At 45.8% G+C, this 15,692-nt stretch overlaps 2 pseudogenes; both read left to right on the forward strand.

Moving 5' to 3' along the window:
* Positions 1-255: 255 nt before the first annotated feature.
* LOC124778280 lies at positions 256-374 on the forward strand (annotated as a pseudogene).
* A 3,447-nt stretch (positions 375-3,821) lies between these two features.
* LOC124778315 lies at positions 3,822-3,939 on the forward strand (annotated as a pseudogene).
* Positions 3,940-15,692: the final 11,753 nt, after the last annotated feature.

Raw genomic sequence — 15,692 nt, forward strand, 5'->3', positions numbered from 1 at the left:
GGTTTTTGATGTGGTCTTCTCACATGTGACGGGAAGTAGTGCGGAACTAGATAGCAGAATGTGGAGCTTCTTGGCGGTTTTGGTGATAGCTTTCATCGTTCTGCCACCAAAGCGTGAAGAAATATATGTGGAGATCGTTGTGACAGGCTTTCCATAGCACTGTAATGGGCAGTACATTGGAGTTGTGTACTAATTAGTACTCTTCCGTTTAGCTGAAGTGTCTCAAGAACTGCAACCTGCTGTTTGGATGTGGTTGACAACGGCCTTGCTGCAGTGGTAACACCGGTTCCCGTTGGATCACCGAAGTTAAGCGCTGTCAGACTTGGCTAGCACTTGGATGGGTCACCGACTGAGTCTGCCGATTGCTGTTGGCAAGCGGGGTGCAATCAGCCCTTGTGAGTCCAATTGAGGAGCTGCTTAACTGAGAGGTAGCGTCTCCGGTCACGTGAACAGACAATGGCCGGGAGAAAGGTGTGCCGACCACATGCCCTTACAAATCCGCATGTAGTGACGCCTGTCGGCAGAGAACGACACGGCGGTCTGTCGGTACTGTTAGGCCTTCCGTCTTTTCGGTAGAGGTCGCGTAGTGGGTTTGCCGATGTACGACGAAATGGGCACAGTTTTAGGTCCTTTGCAATATGCCTCTGGAAGTGGAAGTGTTTTTGAGTAGTTTTTCTCAGCTGTCACATTGCATGGTATCGTACAGGGTGACGTTGTTGAACTACATGAAGTAAAATCGTCGTAACTTCTGAACGGTTTGCGTAAGGACATTCAGACTACAAGGTTGACTGCACGGCGTTTTGGGAATTAGCATGGTTTGGTTTAGCGACGAAGGCCACTTTCATTTCGATAGGTTCGTCAATAAGCAAAATTGGCACATTTGGGGGACTTGAATCGACATTTAGCGACGGAGGAGTCTCTGGTGTGCAATGTCCAGTCACAGAATAATCAGTGCGATATTCCTTGATGGCTCGGAGACTACCAAATGGTACATGAAGGTTTTGGAAGATGACTGCATCGCCATTATTCAAACTGATTTTGATTTCGAAAGAAGCGGTTCATGAAAGATGGAGCTCGACCCCAACGAACCAGGAGGGTGTTTGACGTCCTGGAGGAGCACTCTGGGGACCGCATTCTAGCTCTGGCATCGGCCGCGATTGGTCGCCATATTCTCGGGATATGAACACGTGCGGCTCCTCTTGTGGAGCTATATTAAAGACACGACGTACAGCAATAACGCGAAAACCACTGCTGAGCCTGAAACAACCATTCAGGAGGTCATACACAGCATCGACGTTCCGACAGGGCCGGCCGGAATGGCCGAGTGGTTCTAGGCGCTTCAGTTTGGAACCGCGCGACCGCTACGTCATAGCCAATGATGGCAGGCACATCGAACATTTCGTAACCTGAATTCGAACATCTGTAGTGACCTTTATGTTGTGACGTAACAAGACTGTTACGCCACACTGAAGTAGCCGAAAGAAAGGCACGCGTACGCACACGCCGACTGGCGTCAATTCTGGAACAGGATAACTATTGAATGGTAGCAAGAAAAGTACGTAGCTGCTTTATACTTAACTTTAATGACTCCTTGTGATACATCTCTCTTGACTATACAAATGAGACTCGTAAGATACATGCACTGTTACAATTGGCGCCTTGCTAGGTCGTAGCCATGGACTTAGCAGAAGGCTATTCTAACTGTCTCTCGGCAAATGAGAGGAAGGCTTCGTCCGTATTGTCGCTAGCAATGTCGTCCGTACAACTGGGGCGAGTGCTCTATCGTATATCGAGACCTGCCTTGTGGTGGCGCTAGGTCTGCGATCACACAGTGGCGACACGCGGGTCCGACATGTACTAAATGGACCGCGGCCGATTTAAAGCTACGCTACCACCTAGCAAGTGTGGTGTCTGGCGGTGACACCACACTTTACATGTTGAATGAAGCGTGTGCACGTCGCACTTTCTAACTACTCTACGTTTTTTTTTCATATCGTTCATAATTGTCACCCTGTATTTTGAAACGTGAAAATTATGGCTAGCCTCGTTCATGTTCTGTCTTTATGAGGTCGGGGTTTCTTTCCAGGGCAGGCAGCGAGTAACTGTAGTCAGGGTGGGTTTCTACTGAGTTTGGTTTGTGTATGTGTTCGTGGTCTAACATGTATGCCGTATTCGGGAATCGTTTATAGCTTGATTGTGAATGGGTTCACTATGAAGTGTTATCAGTGATTGGGCCACACACATGCCATGTGTGTTCTGGTAGTTCCACTGGATGAAATATTAATGCCATATAGTTTGTCTAGGGTTTTGTGTTAACTGTTGTTTTGGGAGCCTTGTGACATTTGTTTGAAATCTGAATTCTTTTCTCAGTGTTATGAAACGAGTTATGAGTTTATAGATGAGGAAGGAAGTTGTCCACTTACTGGAGTGGGGGGGACTAGAATGTCTGGTGTCGAGCCTTGAGCAACTTAATTAAGCCTGGAGGCACTGCTGTGCGTTATATTATCATTCTGTGGTGTCGTTCGGTGACAGTCTGCGACAGCCGTGTTCCACAGAGTATTAAATTTAACTGAGTGGATTTTATTAGTCATTATCTTATTCATTGTTCGGTTCTTGGGTGAACGTAAGCGTGCTTTGTTACGTTGTCGCCTTGTGTTGCTGTGTGTTTGCTTTGAGTACTCTCATCGTGACTTTAATTTTACTTGTGTGCTGAATTTTGTGTTGAATAATTTCATGGCCGTTTCTAGACTGAGTAGGCGTATGTTTTTGATGTCCTGTATTGCTATTATTGATTGGGCTGCACGTTCTGTTGTATGTTTTGTGAATCATTTGGCTGTTGGTTGCAATGACGCCCCTAGGTATTGAAAGTCTGATGAGATTTTTATTTTTTGTCCTCTGATGTCGATCTCCTCATTCTTGGGTGGTTTTCCTCCTTTTCTGAAAATCACCATTTCGGTCTTTGTTACGTTTATGTGTAGTTTCATTTGTACCCTTGTTAAGTAAGCTCTGTGGAAGCCGTTCTTTACTGAGTTACAGTCAGTGTGTAAAACTTGTAATTTGAGTTTGATTTCATATACGTGGCTATCACACTGTCACTCTATTATTTTTGTAGCGCGGTGTGATTAGAAACTGTAATATGAAGTGAGGTGTCAATTTTGTGTGTCTTAGCTGGTTTTAAGGAACCAGGTTCTTGTTTGTTGTGTTATGTTAACATTTGGTATAACTGCAAGCTGCTTATTTTCTGGTGTATATTTATTAAGTTGTTAAGAACAACGGACATATGCTCGTTGCCGTGGTCGTTCACTTTTCTCAGCGCCTGTCTTTAGCTCTCACGTGTAAAGTACTTTGGCCAAAGCTGCTCTAATTCTTTTGTGACAAAGCAGTCTTTAACGCTGGTTACTACTAAATCCTACCATCGTATGCCGGGAATTACTGTTATTGCTGATCAAGCTAGAGTTGTTCAATTATTTTACCAGGCTACTGTTGTTAAGTCCCTGTTCTAAACTCGAAAGCTAGTTTAATCTTGGGCTAGTGCCGATTACTTCAGTCAGATTTTACAGTAAGTGCCCACTGGCATAGTTTTAAGTGATGGTAAACATAGAAAATTTAACAATTGATCGCTCTAGCTGCAGGTGTAGTTTAGAGAGCGGCCGCTACTTTGTCTGCTAAGATGTAGTAACTTTTAATACCAACTGGACACATAGATAAATCTTAAGTATGTAATTTCTTGATTGTGAATGCTTGTGTTTGAAACATTTTGCACGTTGCTATCATGTTTAATGTTTATTGAATGTCATTCTGATTAATTCTTAGGACAAGTCGGCAACGGCCTTGCCACAATGGATGCACCAGTTCCCGTCAGATCACCGCAGTTAAGCGCTGTCGGGCGTGGCCCGCACTTGGATGGGTGACCATCCAGGCCGCCATGCGCTGTTGCCATTTTTAGGGGTGCACTCAGTCTCGTGATGCCAATTGAGGAGCTACTCGACCGAATAGTAGCGGCTCCGGTCAAAGAAAACCATCGTAACGACCGGGAGAGCGGTGTGCTGACCACACGCCCCTCCTATCCGCATCCTCACTGAGGATGATACGGCGGTCGGATGGTCCCGGTGGGCCACATGTGGCCTGATGACGGAGTACTACTTAGGACAAGTCTCAGCTGAATGTTTGGTATGATTTTAAATGTCGTCAGCCAGTGGTATTGTTGCTTGAAGTGACATCAATTTGCTTACTCAGACCTCTGCGTAAGGTGCTTCCGCCTTCCGTCAGTCGTCTATACCCAGCAGGTGAGAGACGTGTCACGTTGCTGTTACCGGCACCGCGCTTGCTGAGATGAGCTGCCTCTCACAGCTGGCAACCACCTTCAAGCAAACTCAGTCGCAAACGACCCAATGCTCCACTCGCCAACCATGTTCCTGGCCGTTTCAGATACGCTGGTCATAAACGTATGTGTATTCTTCAAGTATTTTGGTTGAATGTCAGACTATCTTCTAAAATTATTTTGCAGTGACTCACATTGTTGATTAAATGAAGAGCTGGACGTTTCGTCACAGGTTGGGGTAGAAAACACATGAACTTTTCGGAGATGTTCAGCGCCAATGGCAGACACTACAAGGGAGGAATTGAGCACCTCCAAGACGTTATGTTCCAAAAAGATACGTGCTACATTCCAGTATCTGTCTTCTCCCATAATATTTACCCTCCACAGCGTCCTCTAGTACCATGGAAGTTACTTCCTGAAATATTAATACATTTTCAGTCTACCTGCCCGTCTTCTTGTTAGTGTTTCCCCGGTGAAGTCACTGATGACAGTGCCAGTAAAGCAGAGTTATTAAACACGGTTTTCGGAAACTCCTTCACGTCAGAAGATGAAGTAATATTCCTGAATTCCAATCAAGAACACCTGCCAAGTTGAGAAATGTAGAAGTTGACATCCTCGGTGTAGCAAAGCAGTTTAAATCACTTAATAAAGGCAAGGCCCCCGTTCCAGATTGTGTACCAGTTAGCTGTCTTTCAGGGTATGCTGATACAATAGCTCCATATTTAGCAGTTATATACAACTTCTCGCTCACAGAAAGATCCGTATATAAAAACCGGAAAACTGCTCAAATCACACCAATATCGAAAAGGGAAACAGGAGTAATCCACTGAATTACAGGCCTATATCACTAATTTCAATTTTCAGTATGGTTTTGGAACATACACTGAGTTCGAACATTATGAAGTACCTCGAAGAAAACGATTTATTGACACATGGTTCAAGTGGTTCAAATGACTCTGAGCACTATGGGACTTAACATCTGAGGTCATCAGTCCCCTAGAACTTAGAACTATTTAAACCTAACTAACCTAAGGACATCACACACATCCATGCCCGAGGCAGGATTCGAACCTGCGACCGTAGCGGTCTCGCGGTTTCAGACTGAAGCGCCCAGAACCGCTCGGCCACACCGGCCGGCCTATTGACACATAGCACGGATTCAGAAAATATTGTGAAACACAACTAGCTCTTTACGGTCATAAAGTAATGAGTGCTGTCGACAGGAGATGTCAAATTGATTCCATGCTTTTTGATATCCGGAAGGCTTTCTCCACCGTTCCTGATAAACGTATTCTAACCAAACTGCGTGCCTACGGAATAATCGTTTCAGTTGTGCGACTGGATTCGTGATTTGCTGTCAGAAAGGTCACAGTTCGTACTAATAGATCGAAAGTCATCGAGTAAAACAGAAGTAATATCCCGCGTTCCCCAAGGAAGTGTTATAGGCCCTCTGTATTAACGACATAGGGGACAATCTGAGTAGCGCTCTTAGAGTGTTTGCAGATGATGCTGTCATTTAACGTCTTGTAAAGTCATCAGATGACCAAACCGAATTGCAAAATCATTTAGATAAGCTATCTGTATGGTGCGAAAACTGGCAATTGATCCCGAATGAAGAAACGTGTGAAATTATTCACATGAGTACTAAAATAAGCCCGCATCTCGTGGTCGTGCGGTAGCGTTCTCGCTTCCCACGCCCGGGTTCCCGGGTTCGATTCCCAGCGGGGTCAGGGATTTTCTCTGCCTCGTGATGGCTGGGTGTTGTGTGCTGTCCTTAGGTTAGTTAGGTTTAAGTAGTTCTAAGTTCTAGGGGACTGATGACCTAAGATGTTAAGTCCCATAGTGCTCAGAGCCATTTTTTACTAAAATAAATCCGCTAAATTTCGATCGCGCTATAAGTCACACAAATCTGAAGACTGTAAATTCAACTAAATACTTAGGGATTACAGTTACAGATAACCTGAATTGTAATGATCACGCCGGCCGAAGTGGCCGTGCGGTTAAAGGCGCTGCAGTCTGGAACCGCAAGACCGCTACGGTCGCAGGTTCGAATCCTGCCTCGGGCATGGATGTTTGTGATGTCCTTAGGTTAGTTAGGTTTAACTAGTTCTAAGTTCTAGGGGACTAATGACCTCAGCAGTTGAGTCCCATAGTGCTCAGAGCCATTTGAACCATTTTTTTTTGTAATGATCACGTAGATAATGTTGTGGGTAGAGCAAACGAAAGACTACGATTCATTGTCAGAACACTTAGAAGGTGCAACAGGTCTACTAAAGAGCCTGCTTAAACCACGCTTGTCCGACCTATTCTGGAGTATTGCTGTGCGGTGTGGGATCCACATCAGGTGGCACTGACGGATGACTTCGAAAAAGTACAAAGAAGGCCAGCTCGACTTGTATTATCGCGAAGTAGGGGAGATAATGCCACAGACATGGAACGTGAAATGGAGTGTCACTCACTAAAGCAAAGGCGTTTTTCATTGCGACGGGATCTTCTCATGAAATTTCAGTCACCAGTTTTGTCCTCCGATTGCGAAAACATTCTGTTGGCACCCACCTACATAGGGAGAAATGATGATCACGATAAAATAAGAGAAATCAGGGCTCGCACAGAAAAATTTAACTCTCGCTTTTCCCACGCGCCGTTCGAGAGTGGAACAGTAGAGAGACAGCATGAACGTGGTTCACTGAATCCTGTGCCAGGCACTTTATTGTGAATAACAGAGTAATCACTGAGCCGCGGCAGTCTTGCGTTGATGCTGTTCAGTGTCGAGCATTTTGTCACAATCGATTGGGGTCTTATTTCTCCCTGAGTTACTACCATAGCGAGTTGCTGACTTGCCTATGTCAGTGGCAGCAGCAGCGCTTATCGATACTAGTACTGCTGTACCATCTTTGGTGTAACCACTATATTTCCTTGTGTGGTGTGTGTGGCAGTCGGTCGGTTGGGACAGAGCAGCGAGGAAGTCTCCACAGTGCGAGGTCAGAGCAGGACCGATGGAGACAAGCAAGCGCGGTCAGATTATGAGACGCTAGCTGCGAGAGCTACGAAGTTCGTTGCCAACCGAATCTGGACACTGAAGTTGAGTGGTCAGTTAACCTGTTATGAAACCTTAACTGCTGTGACATCTCTTCGTTCATTGCCGGTTGTTGCTTCCTGGGCCGTTCTGGCTAGCAGCAGTGTATGGTGTGCTGGAGTTGGCGAAATTTTACAACTGTCTTCCTGTATGGTCTTTAACTATTAAATTGGTTGTTACTTAACAGTGAAGTGCATCAGCGATATTTTCTGCCTTGTCGCCGTTAACGTCCCAGTTACCTGCACTGGTCGTTAGTGTAGTTTTCCGGCAGTGTGTTTTTCCTCGCCGTGTTCATGCTGTCCGTCACAGCGTGTAGGTCGACAGCCTTTTCGTTGCTGGTTCATATTTTTCCCGTAGACTGGTTATTGTGCCTTGGCTGCTTTTAGACGCCAATTTTGAAGACGTAGTGCTGCTGGTATCCTCGACCTCGGCTGATACTTTCCGTTATCGTGCTATTGGTCGGGCGGAAGGGAATTGATTAGGTTGTTGGTCGGTCCTTCAGCCGTCCCTGGGTCAGGTTGGCATCCGATTATTTAACCTTACTCTTGACTGCCTGTCTCACCTCACCTTACGTTAGAGCTGCCTCCACAGGTCGACCCTTGGAACACTTCTGAACACCACTGTTCTGCTGGTTTTAGTTTGTGATTTTCATTTCAGTCTGATGTACTGTGCGATGTCTTCACCCGTCTATTAATTTACTTTCTTTTAATTTTGAAGTAAGCCCTTCGGCCGCTTAAATTGAAATTTGAACATTGATTTGCTTAAAAACTAAATTTTGAATGTTTGTACTATCTGAAATTTTTGTTATCCAGACCTTAAGCCCTGACTTGTTCAATGTCCAATGTGTGGCCTTCAGCCGAGCTTTTACGTGAAATATTTTTAAGATAAGGCATTCAGCTGTCTTAAACTAAAATTTTGAAAACTGATTTGTTTAAAACTAATTTTTTTTTAAATTTGCTCTATCTGAAATTCTTGTTATCCGGGCCCTAACCCCTTAGTTGCTCAGTGTCTTGTGTTTAGCCTTCAGCCGAGTATTTATGTGAAATATTTTTTTAAGTAAGGCATTCAGTCGTGTGTATTTTTAAAGCAATTTTTCCAGCTTGTGTTCAGGCTTTCAGCCGTTTTGCTTTTAGTGTGGTTTTGGGTCTTCAGCCCAGCAGGTATTGCAAGTTTTTTTAACTAGGCCTTCAGCGTATTGTTTTAATTTGATCCTTTTAAAGCAATGTGTAATTAAGTGGTTCTTAGGAAAATAAAGGTTTGTGTGTTAGGTGCAACTAACAGTAACTGATTACGGCCGCCTCCACAACCACGACCTGATCCGCTCTATCCTGCAAAACCAGATTTCAATCACATAGATGTAGATGTAGACGTAGACGATATTCCTCCTCTCCCCTCTTTGCAGAGACCTTTATCATTTCTTGTCTTATCTGTCCACCTGATTTTAGGTCCTTCTATAACAACACATCTGAAAACATTTCGATTCTGATAGTGTCACTGCGAAAAGTTGGCTAAACTAATCACTAAAGCAGTAAAAAAGTGTTTCCTCTCTCTTGAAAGCAGCTACTATCTCAAGATCGGGCACCTGGTCGTAAAAGTTGTCAGGCGTGAGAGGCGTCGCCGCCTTGTGCAGGTTGCGACTTTGGCGTCACTCGCCCGGTGCACACGAGTAGCTGTTCATAATGCACGCGCAGCTCGGCGAACGAGTGCAGGGCGCAACGCCGCTGTGATTGCGCATTCCGTTTCTCCACCGGCGGCGACAGCGCGACGCGGCCACAGCCCTCTGCGACCCGCAGTGGAGGTGCAGGCGGCTTCTCGGAGGCGCACTTCGCCGCGCGTTGATTGCTTAATGCAGTTAGCATCGTCCCCCTAGTATTCGAAAGTCTGCACGGTATCACCGAATATTTTTTTACAATAAACGTAACTTTTATTTATTTTATTTATCAGGTTCCGTGGCATCATGCGAGCCAGAGTTTCTTGGTCGTGGTACACAGTCGGCATATAGCTGATTTACAAAAAAAAAAAAAAAAATGTTGTAGTAGGAGCGGGGAGGAAGTTCAAAAATGGCTCTGAGCACTATGGGACTTAACATCTGAGGTCATCAGTCCCCTAGAACTTAGAACTACTTAAACCTAACTAACCTACGGACATCACACACATCCATGCCCGAGGCAGGATTCGAACCTGCGACCGTTGCGGTCGTGCGGTTCCAGACTGAAGCGCCTAGAACCGCTCGCCACAGCGGCCGGCGGGGACGAAGTGGTAAGGTGCTGAGTCGAAAGTACTTCACATATTCTACAAAACATAATTTACTAGACGAAGACTGAATTTTAATATTAGAGCTCAAAAGTTTTCCTCGCATTTAAGCGACACACACTCTTACTTCATATTACATGAAGGAATGCGCACACAGCCTACATCAAGTTGTCGAACATAAACCGCTGACAAGACGAACCCGCTTTTCTGAGCTCTTCAGTGTCAGAGACAGCTCAGATAATTCTTAACGTGAAGATAGTGGTATTCAGTTTCTGCACATCTTGAACGTGACACTTCCAAAATAACCTTCCATCTACGTTCAGTCGCAACTCAGGCTGACTCTTTGTCCACCTTCGGTCACTAACATTCGCCTTCCACAAGAGTGTGAGCCACTTGCTAATATTGTTAACTACCCTATTAGCTGCATCATATATACTACATACCAAGTCTGTCATAAAAGCACTCGTGTCATCAGAAACGAAAACAAAAATGCTCACTCATCTGTGAAGTACACTGGCAGCTCACGAATATAAACCAGGAAAAGCAACGGACTGACAACAGAGCCCTATGGCACCCCCGACCCCAAACTAGACCGAGTCACAGCGGAGAGACGTGGAATACGAGCTACCGACACAGCCGCCAGAAATACTACATGCCTGAACTGCATGCAGACCCTCGACACTAAAAAGCGATGAACTTGTCTCATCACTTGGAACTTTTCTATGGCAGTACACCCGACATAGCGTTTAGTCTCAACTTGTGATTATCCCATAATTTGGAAAGCCGCTTTAAATTGTGCTCCAGATAGGGCCATTCTACAGGATTACTTTTCGACTTACATTTATACTGTAAGGGCCTTATAGTTGGGATGATGAAGTGTGGAGTGCGGTCGTGAAGGCCAGTTGGCGCTCTACGGACTAATGAAATAGCATTAGCAATATAGATATATTTACCACACGAAAAACGCTCCTGCTGGAGCACAGAAAAAGCGAGTATGTTCCTCTTTGAAAGACTGACAAAAAATTTTATAGGCCAGATAAAGTTATTTGTACGCTCCTGGAAATTGAAATAAGAACACCGTGAATTCATTGTCCCAGAAAGGGGAAACTTTATTGACACATTCCTGGGGTCAGATACATCACATGATCACACTGACAGAACCACAGGCACATAGACACAGGCAACAGAGCATGCACAATGTCGCCACTAGTACAGTGTATATCCACCTTTCGCAGCAATGCAGGCTGCTATTCTCCCATGGAGACGATCGTAGAGATGCTGGACGTAGTCCTGTGGAACGGCTTGCCATGCCATTTCCACCTGGCGCCTCAGTTGGACCAGCGTTCGTGCTGGACGTGAAGACCGCGTGAGACGACGCTTCATCCAGTCCCAAACATGCTCAATGGGGGACAGATCCGGAGATCTTGCTGGCCAGGGTAGTTGACTTACACCTTCTAGAGCACGTTCGGTGGCACGGGATACATGCGGACGTGCATTGTCCTGTTGGAACAGCAAGTTCCCTTGCCGGCCTAGGAATGGTAGAACGATGGGTTCGATGACGGTTTGGATGTACCGTGCACTATTCAGTGTCCCCTCGACGATCACCAGTGGTGTACGGCCAGTGTAGGAGATCGCTCCCCACACCATGATGCCGGGTGTTGGCCCTGTGTGCCTCGGTCGTATGCAGTTCTGATTGTGGCGCTCACCTGCACGGCGCCAAACACGCATACGACCATCATTGGCACCAAGGCAGAAGCGACTCTCATCGCTGAAGACGACACGTCTCCATTCGTCCCTCCATTCACGCCTGTCGCGACACCACTGGAGGCGGGCTGCACGATGTTGGGGCGTGAGCGGAAGACGGCCTAACGGTGTGCGGGACCGTAGCCCAGCTGCATGGAGACGGTTGCGAATGGTCCTCGCCGATACCGCAGGAGCAACAGTGTCCCTAATTTGCTGGGAAGTGGCGGTGCGGTCCCCTACGGCACTGCGTAGGATCCTACTGTCTTGGCGTGCATCCGTGCGTCGCTGCGGTCCGGTCCCAGGTCGACGGGCACGTGCACCTTCCGCCGACCACTGGCGACAACATCGATGTACTGTGGAGACCTCACGCCCCACGTGTTGAGCAATTCGGCGGTACGTCCACCCGGCCTCCCGCATGCCCACTATACGCATACGGTTCACGTCCACGCTGTCGCGGCATGCTACCAGTGTTAAAGACTGCGATGGAGCTCCGTATGCCACGGCAAACTGGCTGACACTGACGGCGGCGGTGCACAAATGCTGCGCAGCTAGCGCCATTCGACGGCCAACACCGCGGTTCCTGGTGTGTCCGCTGTGCCGTGCGTGTGATCATTGCTTGTACAGCCCTCTCGCAGTGTCCGGAGCAAGTATGGTGGGTCTGACACACCGGTGTCAATGTGTTCTTTTTTCCATTTCCAGGAGTGTATATTTCAACAGATATAAACAATAAACAAGTATGTATAATATTAGCTAAACAAAAAATTGTTTGCTTTCCATTTCTTTTCATGTATCTTAAAAGAGTAAAAAAGAATTTGTAGTCCTCCCAGATTCACATAATTCTTGACAATCATTTTTAGTTCTTTTCAGGCATGTTAAGACCCTTTGCAGCCCATTTTTTGTCACTGCTGTACCACTCTGGGCATATTTATGTAGGCGTGACGTGCCCATTGTACAGAGACAGCGCATCATAAACTTTTATTGGTAAAAAAATGCTAACCCTTCCGATGACCCTAGGACCTTTGACAAGTTTTCAGTACATCAGTTAAAACTACATTTACGCCTCAGACCGGATATTACGTGCATAACTACGCTAACTTTGAACCTCTGCATCTCGTTAACGGAGAATGATACTGGAAAAAGTTTCACCTTTCTCCTACAAAATAGTTTTATGAAAATATGGTAAAAATTTCGAGAGATTTCATGAATAGAAATTTTAGAAGCAGCCATCCCCACTGTTGGTACTTTTGGTACACAAAAATCAGGATTTTTTGGGTGTATCATGGTAACGATACAGATTTTCGAAATGTCTGAGGAATGCTTGAGGAATTTGCTGCTAAATTTGAGCCATCTGATATGGTTAGTTATTTGGGTAATTATGCCCCGTAGTACAAAAACGGCTACAAACCGGTTTTTGCGGTTTTCTGCATAAGTAAATAACTTTAAACCTTCGAATTTATGGCCGGCCGCTGTGGCCGAGCGGTTCTAGGCGCTTCAGTCCGGAACTGCGCTGCTGCTACGGTCGCAGGTTCGAATCCTGCCTCGGGCATGGATGTTGGTGATGTCCTTCGGCCAATTAGGTTTACGTAGTCTAGGGGATCGGTGACATGTTAAGTCCCATAGCGCTTAGAGCCATTTGAACCAAGAATTTCGATAACGGATAATGATATCACAAAACGTTTCAAAGTTCTGAGAGGATATTATCATAGGAACATCTTGTTAAAATTTCTACGAATTCCGATGTACCTAAAATTCATCGTGTTTCGGTTTTCTGAAAATTGTCCATGAACGAATGGCGCTTTTGTAAGCCATCTGAGGTCAGCCTCAGACAACACCTGATACAAAACAACCAACCGGTTGCCCCAAATTGCCTGGGCTGGAGGAAGTGTGAAATGTTTAAATTTTGACACTGAACTGTAGAATAGCTGCTATATGCCTGTTCGTTCGGTCGTATTCACGTGGTTCCTAGGACATGGGCTGTCAAAAACACTTGACTCATTATTTCCGTGATCAGTAGAACCAGAAGAATTTTTGGGAGCGGGGTCTTGAAACATATCGGTACTCCACTATCGAGTGAAGTGTTACAATTAAATCACCCTCTCCTCGGCAGCAACGAGGAAGGCTGCCAATGCAGCACGCAGAGTAGAGGGTGCTGATTCTTACGTCTCAGCAGATTCTCGCGGCCGTTGTCTCCATCGCGGAAGCTCACATAATACCGCAGTAAGCCTGCTTAGTTGGATGCTAAATTCTCGCGTCCCATACAAGCGGGCCCGGGTTCAATTCCACGCTGGGTTGGAGATTTACTTTGCTCGAGAACTGGGTTTTGTGTTCTCATCATCATCATCATCTCATCCTCATCACCGGAGCGCAAGTCGCTCACTGTGGTGTCGACTGAAATACGACTTGCACTTGGCAGCCGAACTTCCCCGGATGGGGCCTCCCGGCCAACGATGCCATACGCTCATTCCCATTTTACACAAAACCGCAATCACATGCGGGCAGCAGACTCAGGCGCACATTGTGCAGTGACGTTGACGACCAGATCGTTGTCCGCTTAAGTCCCACCTGAAACATCGACAGTGAGCGAAAGAATTCCTGTAACACCTGCATACGGAAGTGCCACCGAGCTCCGTAACTGGTGGGAAACACTGTGCCACTTCCAGTCTAAGCTCCCTAAAAGCGTTAATGGCTTGCTTTGTGCTAAGGTTAGCCCAACAGATTGCTTTGCGTAGCCGGCAGGTGTGGCTGAGCGGTTCTAAGCGCTTCAGTCTGGAACTGCGAGACCGCTATGGTCGCAGGTTCGAATCCTGTCTCGGGGATGGATGTGTGTGATGTCCTTAGGTTAGTCAGGTTTAAGTAGTTCTAAGTTCTAGGGGACTGATGACCACAGATGTTAAGTCCCATAGTGCTCAGAGCCATTTTTTGCTTTGCGTAACCCACAGGGGGCTTGTGATTCCTGGAACACCTGCACAATTCAGAGACACCGACAAAACATGAATGGTTTCTTGGACGGCTCCTGAACGCGTGTTTCCAGGGAGGTCGAAGGACACGCTCAAATATGCCCAAGCCTGCAGACCTGCTTTTCCCCAAGATACAGCGTTCCTATCGGTTCCCGCCGAATTAGTGGGTGCTGCTTGAGTGTATATAATTCCCAAACCTCACACACTTTCCATCATTCAGCTCTAGTCGGCAGATACGTTTGCTGTTAGTGCAACAGCCCCATCTCTAGTAAATGAAGGCGAAACACTCAGCAGCAGCAAACACCAGCATCGCTAGTGGCAGTGGCATGCATCTCCACCACTGTGACTTGGAGGAATTGCTATTTAAGTATAGGTTAAAAAATTTCTTAGTATGTATTTTTATCAATATGTTAGGATCTCGCAGTACTTAACATGTGTTAGTAGTATACAACAATTCTTACAGTTGTTTCTGTTGTTGTTCCAACATGAACGGTGACTACTGGGAATTTTACACAGTGTCATTGACGATTAAATTAATTTACTCAGTGATTAAGTATATTTGGCAAAACTGTCACCAAACAGTTTTACAGTATTAATGAATATGAACAGAGATTCTGCGTGCTGTAAGTTAAGAAATAATCTGTTAACATGGAAGACATTTCAATCCCAATGAAAACAAACCTAAGTAGTTGATCTTAAGGCTTCGACGCCATCACAGAACAAAGCAAAGCCTAAACTTACCAAACCATAAGCAGCAAATGGAACAATTTCCAATATACACTCAGCGGTACATGAATATCATATTGCCATTAATCAGCAGAATAATAAACTAGCCGACACTGCTCCCACGAAGGGAGTTTTAACCTACAGGAAGAAAAAGATAAATTGCAGCCCAAATAAAGACCTGAAAACTAACGGCCGAGTTATAATTTGATCTCTTGACAGATTTGGTCTAGCGGAATGTTGGGGTGCTTGGGCTCTGAAAAAGATCCCGTAAGTAACTTCTATTCCGGAAATGCAGGACGACATGGCGTGACATAGTCCTCAGTTCCGCGACCAAACACACGACCACGGAACCTCTAGTGTGGGCACAACTCGTCCAAGTCGTAGTGAATTCCTTTCGGCCGGCCACGAAAGACCAAACAGGAAAGGAAATGATTGGAGAAACTTGGTATGCGATGCGCAACCACCAGTCCATCTAGGACTAATGTAATCGTGAGGTGACTACCTGCTATCCAAAACAAATATCAGTACATTGAAATAACAAGGTTAAAATTAGCATATAAACACCAGATGTGACAAACAAGAACCAGCTAGACTGTTTATCATAGGATACTGAACT

This window comes from Schistocerca piceifrons, chromosome 2 (assembly GCF_021461385.2).
Source record: "Schistocerca piceifrons isolate TAMUIC-IGC-003096 chromosome 2, iqSchPice1.1, whole genome shotgun sequence".
Lineage (NCBI taxonomy): Eukaryota > Metazoa > Arthropoda > Insecta > Orthoptera > Acrididae > Schistocerca > Schistocerca piceifrons.